General features: G+C 45.5%; 1 protein-coding gene and 1 pseudogene across 2 annotated transcripts in view; both read right to left on the reverse strand.

Moving 5' to 3' along the window:
• The window catches only part of LOC103599209 (pancreatic triacylglycerol lipase-like), a 54,959-nt gene that overhangs the window by 13,430 nt on the left and 29,144 nt on the right, over nucleotides 1-12,385 (reverse strand). The gene's annotated exons all lie outside the window — the stretch shown is intronic.
• Nucleotides 5,581-7,393, reverse strand: LOC103599208 (annotated as a pseudogene).

Raw genomic sequence — 12,385 nt, forward strand, 5'->3', positions numbered from 1 at the left:
CAAGGGTACCAAGCGGCCGGCCTATTTCCACCGGGGGCTTTGTCAAATTTGGACCTATAGTCCTTTTTCCAATGTAATCCTTTTTTACATCAGGGGCAAGGTGTGGTAGGGTGTTTTTTGCCTTTAGCCTTGGGACATTGGCTTTTAAAATGGCCTTGTCTTCCGCAACCAAAACATTGTCCCTTGAAGGGTGGGGAACTATTGTTTCCTGAGGGGATCAGGGCAGTAAATGCCTTGAAGGCTTCAGTTAAGTTTTGCGTCTGAGCCTGCAAGGCTGAGGATCATGCAATGGCTCAGGGCCTTGCATTGGCAGCTTTGTTTCCTTTTTTCTCTCCTCATCGAACTGTGCCCAATCCCTTTCTGCCCCTTCCTGATGCTCAGGACAGAAGGAAAGCTTTAGGGCAGAGATGGTTGGGTAGAACCCTAAGGTGGGGGGTCTAGCCCGTGACTAATCTCATTCTTTCTGGCCAGGGTCTGAACCCGGTCCCAAATCTCATACTAGAACAAGTTGGACAAAGGTGCCCAAGGGGCCACCTTCACCACATGATGCTAGGCATTGGTGACCGTGGAGTCAGATATTTCTAGGCCTCTGCTTTTTAACATGTACTTTAGAGCCTTGCAGGCTGTCTTGTCACTCTTTCCACACACGCCTTCTGTGTTGCCCTGTGAGGAAGGGACAGAGGGAGCAACAGGGCAGAGAAGTGCAGGGACTTCCCCCTGTTATGGTACTCACCCTGACACGCAGGCGGATTACTTCACGGCAACTACCGTGGTTGCGGGGGCCACTCCACTGGTTGATCACCCTTCGTCGACCTTCTTTCAGGACTGAGCAGCCGGGGGCCTCACTTTCTCGCCTTTCACCCACAAATTTTAAAAAACACCTCACACGGGGCACCACTCTGTCGGGTCCGTGCCGGCCAACCCAAACAGCCCTAGCCTCATTCCTATTGGTGGGCAAGTGAATGGCCTGGATTCCCCTTTCCCTCTGGTCCCCTTTGGAAGGAGATGGGGGAAGAGAGCCATGAAGAGAGGTGAGCACAGCTGCCAGCCCCAACCAGCCCGTTAAAGGACACTCAGACGCGGCGGGGGTTCTGTCGAGCAGTTCCGTTTATTATCACACAAGCACTTGCTTTTAAAGGCAAATGGGGAAGGGAGGTTTTTACATCCTCCAATCAGCTTAAGGGTTACGAAAGCATGCATCCTGTCTCAGTGCCTAGCTATTGCAACCACACAGTGTTCATGAGCGCGGAAGCACGTATTTGGCCAATAAGGGCTAAGGCAAGGTTCCCCCAGACACTCCCACCCTACTTTCTCCCTGCGCCATCTTAGGCAGACGCTCCCACCCTACTTCCTCCCGGTGCCGTCTTAGGCTGCCATGTTAATACACCCTTGTGGGCCCATAATGGTGCCGCTTGTAATGTCACTTAAGGTGGTATTAGTTTTTAAGACCTGACAATCTTTTTCCTCTGTTACCCACAGAAGAAACCTGGAGCCTGTCCTCATGCCTCACTGTTCCTACATCCTCTAATTCCCATCACCCATCGAGTCTACAACCCTAAATATCTCTTGAACTTGTCAGCTCCTTTCAATTCCCACAACCTCTGCCATCTCTCTCTCTCCTGGACTTCTTTTCTGCTTGTACAAAACATCAGAATTTTGCTCAGTGAAACCTCTGACTGAAAACAAAGAGGCTGGAGCAGAGGAAGCCTGAATTCAGCACCAGAGTCAAATGTGAGGAACTTTCTTTTACGGGCATAATTACTGGCATCACCAGTGTTCAGATAAAATTCCTGGCCCACTTCACTCATTCTTCCAGAAAATGTGTCAGTATAATGACCCATCTGAGGGCAGCCTTCACTTGGACAGGGGAAGCATTTGTCCTAGTGAAAACAGAGAAACGACGAATGAGGGTGCGCTTTCATTACTGCACTGGCTTTTCCTACATGTGGTGGCAACTCCAATATTCTAAAGTCATTTTGTCCTGATGGCAAAGGGGACTTTAGCAGTGTCTTAGCAGCAAAAGTTAACAGTGCATCTCATTATTCCCAACAATAAATTATCCATTTCACTGTAAAATAACATGATACTATAATCGTACACACACACACACCCTTTGACTAAATCTTACTCACCTTTCATATCCTCAGAGACATTGTTCCTGTCCCTCCCAGGTTCCCCTGTCCCATAACACTACCGCAGCAACCCAGCAAGTCCAACGCACTTGTAGTTGCCTGCTCAGTTTCCGTCTTTTCTGCTGGATTATAAATTTCACGAGTAGAATGTCTTGTTCACCCCTGCGTCCCCAGTGGCTAGTGTAGTCTGTGGCCCATAATAAATGTAGTTTGAGGAATGAATATGTGGTTTCTGAATGTTTATTTGTTGTTGAAATATGGGCAAATATTTCATGCATCACTATATCAGTGGAACAGTTGATGAACCCGTCATATATATACACACACGTATATGGAAATATGCTGTATCTTGATTGTGGAGGTGGTTACACAACTATTCATTTGTCAAAACTCATAGTACTACACACTTAAAAGGGTGAGTTTTGCTGTATGTAGATTATACCTTGATAAACCTGACTTTGAAAACTATATACGACATGTATTATATTTATGCATTTATATAAATATGGTCTCTGCTTTTATTGAGCATCATCCTATGAAACTGTCATAGGGCAGGTTGGTACAAAGTGGTCCAAACATGCTAAGTCTCTGCTCTGTGTCCTAGTTCATTCAGAAGGCTTTGGAGAGAAATCAACCCTTCCCCTGCGTCCCATCCCCACCAGCAAGGCAGCTCCTGGGCATCAGAGAGGATCCCATCCCCACCAGCAAGGCAGCTCCTGGGCATCAGAGAGGCACAGACAAGAGGGGGAAAGGTAGGGAAATTGGGGTTGGGCTTCTTAAGGGGCCCAGCCTGGAAAGGAGCTGCTACCAAATAAATGCTTGCTGAATGAACAGAAGAACGGTGTGTGTGACTCATCTTAAAACTAAAGAAACAATGAACCAGGGGTAGTAAAAATTCAGGGCAGCTAGTTACAAAGATATGCAAATTGCCATCATCCCATTAATTATGCCTTTGCTTCCATTCATTTTATGCCATAGAAATGAAATGGAAGAAATGCTGACTCTAAATCCTCAGTTGAGTCTTAAACGGGATCCTTTGGGTGGCTGTTTTCTTTTCTAAAATAATCAAAATTTGCCACAAACATTTCAGGTGAGAGGCAAGCCCTTCATTTGTGACTGAAACTGTAGTCAAACTGCAACTTATGAGCAAAATTGCTGGCATCTCCCGTGTTCACCAAGAATTTCTGCTGCTCAAGAATTTCTGATGTGAGTTCTTCTCTCAGACATTCTTCTGCACTTTCTCTGCCCTTGCCAGAGATGGGCACTCTTTTCCCTTCCCTTATCATTTGCAAGCCAGATTCAAATGTTGTCTCCTACACGAAGCCTTTAAAGCCTTATCATTTGCAAGCCAGATTCAAATGTTGTCTCCTACACGAAGCCTTTCTACGTCATTGAATTAACCGCTCTTCTCTGTCATTTCTCACTTTTCCCTTCCATGTGACTCATCTCACCTAGAATTTTAGCCGCTTCTGCCTAAAGTTTTTCCTCCTCCACTCTGCAGTACCATGAACTCTGAGGGGCAACACAGAAAGCACAGTGAGAAGGCTCTGACAATCCCAAACACAGCAGGATCACAGTCCCACAGTGGGGAGGTGCCCATTGTTCAAGGCAGGACAATGGCTTACAGACTCAGAGGATTTGTTGGAAGCACGGGGGTACACAGCGAACCCAGCAGGGCTGAAGATGCTGTCCAGGTAATACTTGTAACTTCTTAAGTGATTGCAAGCCACAGAGCCCTGGGTTCCTGGGAAACAAATGAGGAAATCTGCACAGACAGTCAGGGGGCTATGACAGCTTCTCTGCCCCCCTCTCTCCAAGTGGGATGCTTACAAAGTGGGACTGTATTTTCAGAAATTTAGGTTCGAAATCCAGTCACAGTAGTGACAATGAACATAGAGGGTGCTTTCAGTGTGTGGGGCAATGCTCTGATCACTTTACATGCATTGTCTGTGTAATCCTCACCTCTTAGGAAGTGGGTACCATATTATCCCATTTTACAGAAAGATATACAGATTACAGCCTCAGAGTCACAGATTACAACTAGCAAGTGTGAGAGCTGGTAATTAAGCCCAAGCCTGTGTAGTTGCTTGAGCCCATCCCTCTAAACTCTGTGCCATTCTGTGTCTTAGGCACCTAGAGGTCCTCGAAGACACAACCAGATGTGACATAACCTCCCAGACATGACAAAGATAGGGAAAGGACATTTTCATGCCGCGCTTCTGCAAATAAAAAGGAGGGCTGACTAGCTTTAGATGGCTTTATGTGAGCATCATTCTCATGGTGTCTCGTTCCTCCTTACAAGCTTCCTTGGTTCCCCACAACTCCTGCCAAGTGACAAATATCACAGTACACCTTCCCGACCTTGCCTGAACTTGGTTGGCCATTACTGATAGACAGTTTAGGCTACCCTGTCCATGCAAACACTCATAGTCTGTGAAAGAAAAAATACATATGTCCTTATCCTTAATATTTGCTATGAGGGTATCCATACCTGCCAAGCCATTTTTCTTAAATTCAATTAAAATCTTTACTTATATTTGGTCAGACCACTAAGGGTTTTAACCTGACAGGTGCTACATAACAAGTTGGGCTGACAATTTTGCCTGTTCATTGCCCTTTGACTTCATTAGATACAGATTCAGAGTTTTATCTGAAGGGTGTCCTTTATTCCCAGGTATGCTTAATCAATGGTAAAGAATAACCTCCTCAAATAGCACAGTCTCCGCTCTAACCTTCCTTACCTGTGATTACTCCTCATTCCTGACTCAACATAGGTGAGTGATGACTGTCACTGTGCAAAGGGCTTTGCCATGGAAACCTCTGGGAATATTCTCATTGTGGCGAATGAACCGAAGTTAGTTACCTAAGTTTGAACCACATCATTGGATGCTTATTAAGGATAGGACGGGAGAGGTGCCAAGAGTTACATGCCTGGTAAATCATGGTCAAATGCAGAATGACTTTAATTTTCTGGGTTTGTAATTTTTCCTATTGGCATTATTGGTTATCATTGATGTATGTGTGGGAGGTAGGCTGTGAGGATAAATTCTTGAGTGACAGGAAAATAGATTGAATTAGTGTGCACATAAAAAGAAGGGATGATGGTGTATTGTGCACATATGTGTGTGCATGTGCACCTGTGCACACGTGAGCATGTATGGCTATGTGTACATGGGTGTGCAGGCATGGGTGTGTGCACATGTGTGTCTTCTGTTGCTGTCCTTCTGACCAACAGATGCAAGATTACATGTAGTTGTGGCACTTTCTACTCTGCCCTTTGAGTCCCCCAATCTTAGTTCTCCGTACCTTAAATAAACGGTCAGTGGCACATCTCTGACTCTCAGGGATGTATGTGGAAAGATTTGAACAGAAAGAACATAATCCCTTGTGTACAGGATACAAAGTACTCTCACTAAAAATGGAAACAGAAAAAACATTGAGCCTTGATTTAACCAGAAACGAGATAGTGGGAGTATTTGTTCACATAGCAAATGTCATTGCTTCAGGCTACAGACGGAGTCCAGAAACACAGAAAGGAATTTTTGTCTTTGTGAAGAGAGACATTTTAATTGCACGGAGGTGCCTGATATGTAAGGATTTCCTGTTTCGAGCTCATTTATTGCGAGTGTGTTAAGCGAGGTGGACACGTTAGCAGGAAGTGGTGGCTGCAGCCAGAGGAATGACACAGGGATCAGAGCTGGCTCCTACCTTGCACATGTTGGCCACCCAGCTCTTGTCTCCCTTGTCTATGAAGCTGTGAATGATGAGCTGTGTCTTCCTGTCCATTTAAAAATATGATGCCTCAATTGTTGATGGATCAGAGGGGAGGAGAACCTGACAAACGCAGAAGTGTGACGTGTTTTTGCAGCCCAGTCCCACAGGTCTGTCTCTACCATCTCTGCCTGTCCCAATGCCTTGACCTTTCAAAGTGTAGCACAAAAGCCACCTCTTCCATGAAGCCCACCCTGGTCTCCCTTTCCCTGCCCCACCTTCCGAAGTTGGTAATCACTCTGTCTCTACCATCTCTGCCTGTCCCAATGCCTTGACCTTTCAAAGTGTAGCACAAAAGCCACATCTTCCATGAAGCCCACCCTGGTCTCCCTTTCCCTGCCCCACCTTCCGAAGTTGGTAATCACAGCCTCCACTGGGTCTGGACTGTAGCTTGAAGTCTTACCTTTCCTGTGGTTCTTGTTAGATGGCAAGCTCTTTGGCCCAGACCAGAATCACATAACCAGCTAGAGTTTCCAGCAAATGTGAACCATTCATTCATTCAAGCCAACACTTACTAAAAAGAACTACTCTGTCTAGGAATGGCTAGGCCTGGGGGTAGCTGGAGGGATGGGGGAAGGAGGGTATGTTGGGGGAAGAGGGTTCAGAGATGAGGAACTCATAGTCTGTGGGGGCAGGCACAGACCCTCACCTAGTTACAGTGATGTTAAAATGACAGAGGACTCATGTGAAAAGTGTTTGGATTTTCATTGGTGTAGAGCAGGAAGCTGGTGCTGATCTTCTCAGGGCTGCAGGGGAGAATTTTCAGGAGCCTGATTTCAGTCCTGGCCCAGGGTTCAATGTCAGAAAAGCAGCTGAGGCCTTTTGTAAAAGCAAACCTCTTTTCCTATAGACAAAGGATGAATCTGCTCCAGGATTAGCTCCTGAGGCTGGGCTCAAGGCTATCACTACCGTCCAGGCCTGGTCACTCTCCTGCCTGGGGACAGTCTGAAGACAGTGGATACACTGACCTCTGCCCCTTCTACTCTCTTCTTGCCCCAATTGCCCACCTCCTGTCCTGGGACCAGTCCCATTGAATCCCACAGAGATCCCAAGGTTGCTTTCATTTAGAACTGCCAGCAAAACAAAAGTTCTGAGTCTCACCCCTAGCTCTTCTGATATATTTATTTGACTAATATGATAGCGGGCGTTGATAAGTCAATATGTTAACACAGGCAGGTGTTTAATGCTCTACCTAGAAAAGTTTGGCCCCACACACCCCAGGCATGAAGGCAGGCCAGTGGGGAGATGCTCTGAAGCAGGTCTCTGTCAAACTGCCCAGCCTACTCTCCCTGGCACAGTGTCAACCCCCCCCAACCCCTGTCTCTGGAACCTGGGATAGCCTGCAGCAGCTGGAAGCCCTGCCATGGCTAAAGTGTTCTCTGGCCAGTGCTGAGATCATGGGTTTAAGCCCTTCCCAAAGCATGGGGTTGATGTTTCTTACCTCTGGCTGCTCCCAGCAGGAAAAGCTTGATTGTCCAGAAGATCAGCATCCTGCAGCAAATTCAAACACACTCAGCCTCACTGAACATTGTCAGAACAATGAGCAAAGACCCTGCCTCTACTGCACAGCAGGTGGGGAATGGAATGACAAAACTGGCTTACCCCGTCCGGTGTTCCAGACATTCCTTCCCGCTGGATCGAGCCCCCCCCCCTTTTTTTCATATTCCAGCCTTATCATTTGGACGCTACTTCAAGAAAACAGCAGGTGTTGATAGCACATGCTGTGTGCACTTAATAATTTAATCTGCACAAATACACAAAACAAGATTAATGATAAAGGTCAAATCTTCCCACAAGTTAAGGAAGATGAAAGAATGCTTGGTTAAAAGGGGGAGGAAAGCCACTAACTTTGCACCTCTGCACCTGTGCTTGTATTTGTGGGCTGAATAGGCCCCACTTCTCAATTTTGTATTTCATCACCAAGTAGTTTACAAGTTTCAATAAGGACACAGCAGCAAACCCTAATAATGGTAATGCTTCTTTTAGAATAGATGGAAATGTCCCCAAATAGCAGAAAATAAAGGGAATATCTGATTAAGAAAACCTTCTTTCTTTCTGTCTCTTTGTCTGTTTCTCAGTCTCTCTGTCTGTCTTTCTCTCCTCTCTCTCTCTTTCTGGCAGACTGGCAATACCAGGTGCATATCAGCTTTGTAGGCAGATTCAACAGCCCCTACAGCAGCCTCTGACCACAATCCCATCATTAACTACCCATCCCAGTTATTTATTGCTATGCAATGAACAAATCTAAAACAATGGCTTAAAACAACAGCAATTATTATCTCCTATAATTTGAATAGTTGGGTTCAGGAGCCCCCAAAAGCCCATCTGTTGAGTTTCCCCCGATCCTCCGAAGCTTGCACACCTGGATGTAAAACTCAGCCTCTGAGAGGTTGTCATGATTTATCCACAGATCTGTGCATCTGTGAAAAGCCAGTCAGTTCACACAATGAAGAAGATAAACCTTCATGAGGTGATCACTGTTGGTGTCCCACCCACCTGCAAGTTAAATATGCCTCAGTGTCAAAGTTCACCCTCCTGAATAACCAAAACACTGGTGTATAGGCCTTTAGGCCCTCCTGTTAAGAAAATGGAAAGGACTTCTCCCTGAGTAATGAAGAACAACAGCTGACAGTTAACGAGCCTTACCAAGTACAGTCAGATTTCCAAACACTGTACATGTATTACCTAACTTAATCTTACAACAACCTCACGAGGTAGGTACTATTATTAGCCTCCCTTTACACATGTGGCAACTGAGGCACAGGGAGATAAGTAAATTGTCTACTATGTTACACAGCTAATGAGTGATAAGATGGGATTTGAATCTAGCCATACAGAGTGAAATAAGTTGTTGAATATTCAGTTATGCTGAGCAAGTAATCAGCAAGATTAGTTGAGTGTCAATCACATAAAATAGGGGAGATACATAGAATAAGTCAAAATAGAAAATACCTTTCCAACTAGACTCTGCCAGGTCTGAGCTACCTGGTTGACCTTACTCGGTATTGAGGTAGTTAAGCTTTGGAAGTCTGCTCATGTGGTCTAGGAAGGTGCTGGAGCAATTTACAAAGACCACGGTGAAGTCACAGGTGTAATGTTTTCCTTTGACATTGCGGTGCTTTATGCAGGAAGGGATTTGTTAGACTCTAGTGGTGGATGAATAGGTAAAGTGGTTGGTAGAAAACGTCTGATGACTTGTCTGCTTCTAGTGAAGTCAAAGGTGTAATGTTTTCCTTTGACATTGCGGTGCTTTATGCAGGAAGGGATTTGTTAGAATCTAGTGGTGGATGAATAGGTAAAGTGGTTGGTAGAAAACGTCTGATGACTTGTCTGCTTCTGGATTTCTTCTCTTCTGCTTTCCACTTTGCTCTGTTCATTGCCACACTGGCCTCCATCGAGCACGCTAAGCCTGTTCTCACTTTGGGGTCTTTGTACTTACTGCTCCCATGGCCTGAAACTCTCTTCCCTAGACCTTTCTGGGCTGGCTCCTTCTTGTCATTTAAGTATTAGATTATGTGTCACCTCCTCAGTGAGGCCTTTACTGACCACCCCTATGGCCCTTCCACCGCCAGTTCCCACCAACCCCAGACCCCTGCGCACAGGCATGTTGTTTCCTTCAGATGACTTGTCACAAGTTATAATGGTCTATCTTACTTACCTAAGTTATTCACAATTGTGCTTCTCCCATCTAGAATGCAATACCATGAAAACTGAGACCTCATCTGTTCTGGCCACTGTGGTACCCCCGGCTTCTAGAGGCTGGCATGGAGGTGGTGGTTATGAATTAATAAAAGGCTGAATGTACACATGAAGAGTTTGTGGGCATTTTGCCTTAGTCTCTGAGTGAATTTCAGGGCAGGAACTGTAAGGAGGCACAGTTTTAGGAGGGGAAGAAAGAGAAGTTCTTTAGAGAGGCAGGAAAAATATGAACATCTGAGATTAGACTTAGGAGAAGCAATGATCACATGATCTGTCACAGTTTGCCCAGGGTCAGACCCCATGTCTATTCCCCGCTCTGCTTACCGCACTGGCAAGTTCATCTGTGGCTCTGTGCTTCCTCTGAAGGAAAGGCCCCTCCCTCAGGAGTTCAGCGATTGAAACTGTGTACAGGTGGTCAGAATGGACGTGGGTGTCCTCCAAGAGAGGAAGAAGGATTTAATGTCTTCAGCAGTGTGATGGTGATTTTAGATGTCAATTTGACTGGATTAAGGAACACCTAGAAACCTAGTAAAGCATTATTTTTGGGTAGTCTGGGAAGGTTTCTCCAGAGGAGATTAGCATGTGAGTCTGAGTGGACTCGGTGGAGAAGACCCACCCTCGGTGTGGGTGGGCACCTCCAGTTGGCTGGGGTCCCCAAGAGAACCAAACCAGAGGAAAGCTGAATGTGTCTCTGTCTCCTGGAGCTGGGATAAGATCCTCTTCTCCTTCCATTGGACATCAGAACTCCTGGCTTTCTGGCATTTGGGATTTTGGAATCCAGGATTTACACAAGCACTACCTCCTCCCCTGCCCCACTTCTCCCAGTTCTCAGGCTGAGAATTACACTGTATGTTTCTTGGTTTCTGAGGCCTTTGGATTTGGACCCAGCCATGTTACTGGCATCCCAGGAGCTCCAGCTTGCCAATGACCTATCACAGGACTTCTCAGCTTCCATAATTATGTGAATCAATCCCCCTAGTAAATCCCCTCTCATAAGAGTGTATTTCAGAAAGTTCATGGAAAAACAGAATTAAAAGATAATATGAATCCTTCCATAAACTTTTTGAAGACTCCTCATATACCTATATGTACATCACATTGGTTTTGTCTCTCTTGAGAACACTGACTAGTACAAGCAGCCACTTGGATCTGGGGTGAGAGCTAGTATGGGCCAGGTCCTCTTGGCAAATTCCTACCCAATTTTTTAAGACCTAGCATAGATATCCCATTCTCTTTCAGGACATTATTGTTTGGACATGGCCTAATTTTAAATACCTGACCCTAGTGGATTTATTCATTCTTTCCATCAGTGGGATGATAATTTACAAAATAGTATTTGCTCTTCTACCACATGCCAGGCATGTGCCAGGCACATAAAACATGCAAACCCCTTAAGGAGTTTACAGATGAGATACACAGAGATGGGATGATAATTTACAAAATAGTATTTGCTCTTCTACCATGTTTTTATGTGCCAGGCACATAAAACATGCAAACCCCTTAAGGAGTTTACAGATGAGATACACAGAGAAGTGACTCAGTGATGACAATACAGAAAGATAAGCGTTGACATGGGGGAAGACCTAGGTGCAGTATAAGTGTTGTGGGGGAGCCCATTATCCAGTTTCAGGGGTGTGAGTAAAGGAGGTTAGGTAAAGCTTCCTTGAAGAAGTGGTATCTACACAGATTTAAGAACCAATAGGAGTTAGACAAGAAGACAGAAAAATGAACATTCTAAGAAGAGAAAGAGTTCATGCAAATATCCAACAGCCTCTGAGATAAAGGCTGTCTTGAAGGTCAAAGCCAAAATGTAGAGATCCAGAAGAAACAGGGTGAGAGATGAGGCTGGAGTCCAAGGTGAGCACCAGATAAAGAGAGACCTTGCAAGGCTCACGAAGGGATGTGAATTCTGTCCTGAGAACAATTGGGAAGATGTTTGAAAAACATCTAGAAAAATTGAATAGGCTGCATAGAGGACAGGGACCCAGGGGAACCCCACTGAAAGCAGGGACACTAGCCAGGAAGCATCGGATGTGTACAGTCCTTATCTGTCTATGTGTCATGTTTCCTGAGATGTCTGATTAGGAGAAGACACAGAACTTAAAGATGATGGGAAAAGCAGCAAAGGTTGGTACTTTCCATGTGGGCCAACCAAAAGGGGGTCATTTTGGCCATGTGAGTCTGCCTTAAGTGATCAGAATGACATCAGTAATATTAATGATGGATATGATGACAGTGTCATGTAAACAGTTTCTCAAGCTCAAATGCCACACAATATGCAGGAAAATTCAACAGTCATTTGTGGTTCTTCACACCAACAACAAATTTTGGATTTTAATCATTTTATCCAAAGTTTCTTTGCATATAATTGGCATGGATGACAGAAGAAAGGAACGTATTGCTTCACCACTAGATTTATTAGCAGTAAGAGTCAGCGGTCACGTGTCAGCAGCCTCCTAGCACGGGGTAAGGGTTAGCAGAACGTCCTCCCCCACGGTATCATCACTACAGAAGTCGAACCTGTGGAGAGAAAACAACACACAGTCACCTGTTCCTGGCACACCTCTGGTGTGTTGAGCACGAGGACTGGCTCTGCTCTCCTGCTCAGTCTGAGTGAGGGACACCCCTGTGCCCAGACCAGACATCGGCTGAGGGAAGACCTCCTGTACGGACGACCGAATTCTCCGCCCCAATTTTGTTTTATGGCTGCGCAATAGCGGAGAGAGCAGCGGTCACTGGACACCCCAAAGAATGGGCGGGGCTCATTTGTCACATCCTAAAAG

Source organism: Galeopterus variegatus, unplaced genomic scaffold, assembly GCF_000696425.1.
Source record: "Galeopterus variegatus unplaced genomic scaffold, G_variegatus-3.0.2 Scaffold2885, whole genome shotgun sequence".
In the NCBI taxonomy this organism is placed as follows: domain Eukaryota; kingdom Metazoa; phylum Chordata; class Mammalia; order Dermoptera; family Cynocephalidae; genus Galeopterus; species Galeopterus variegatus.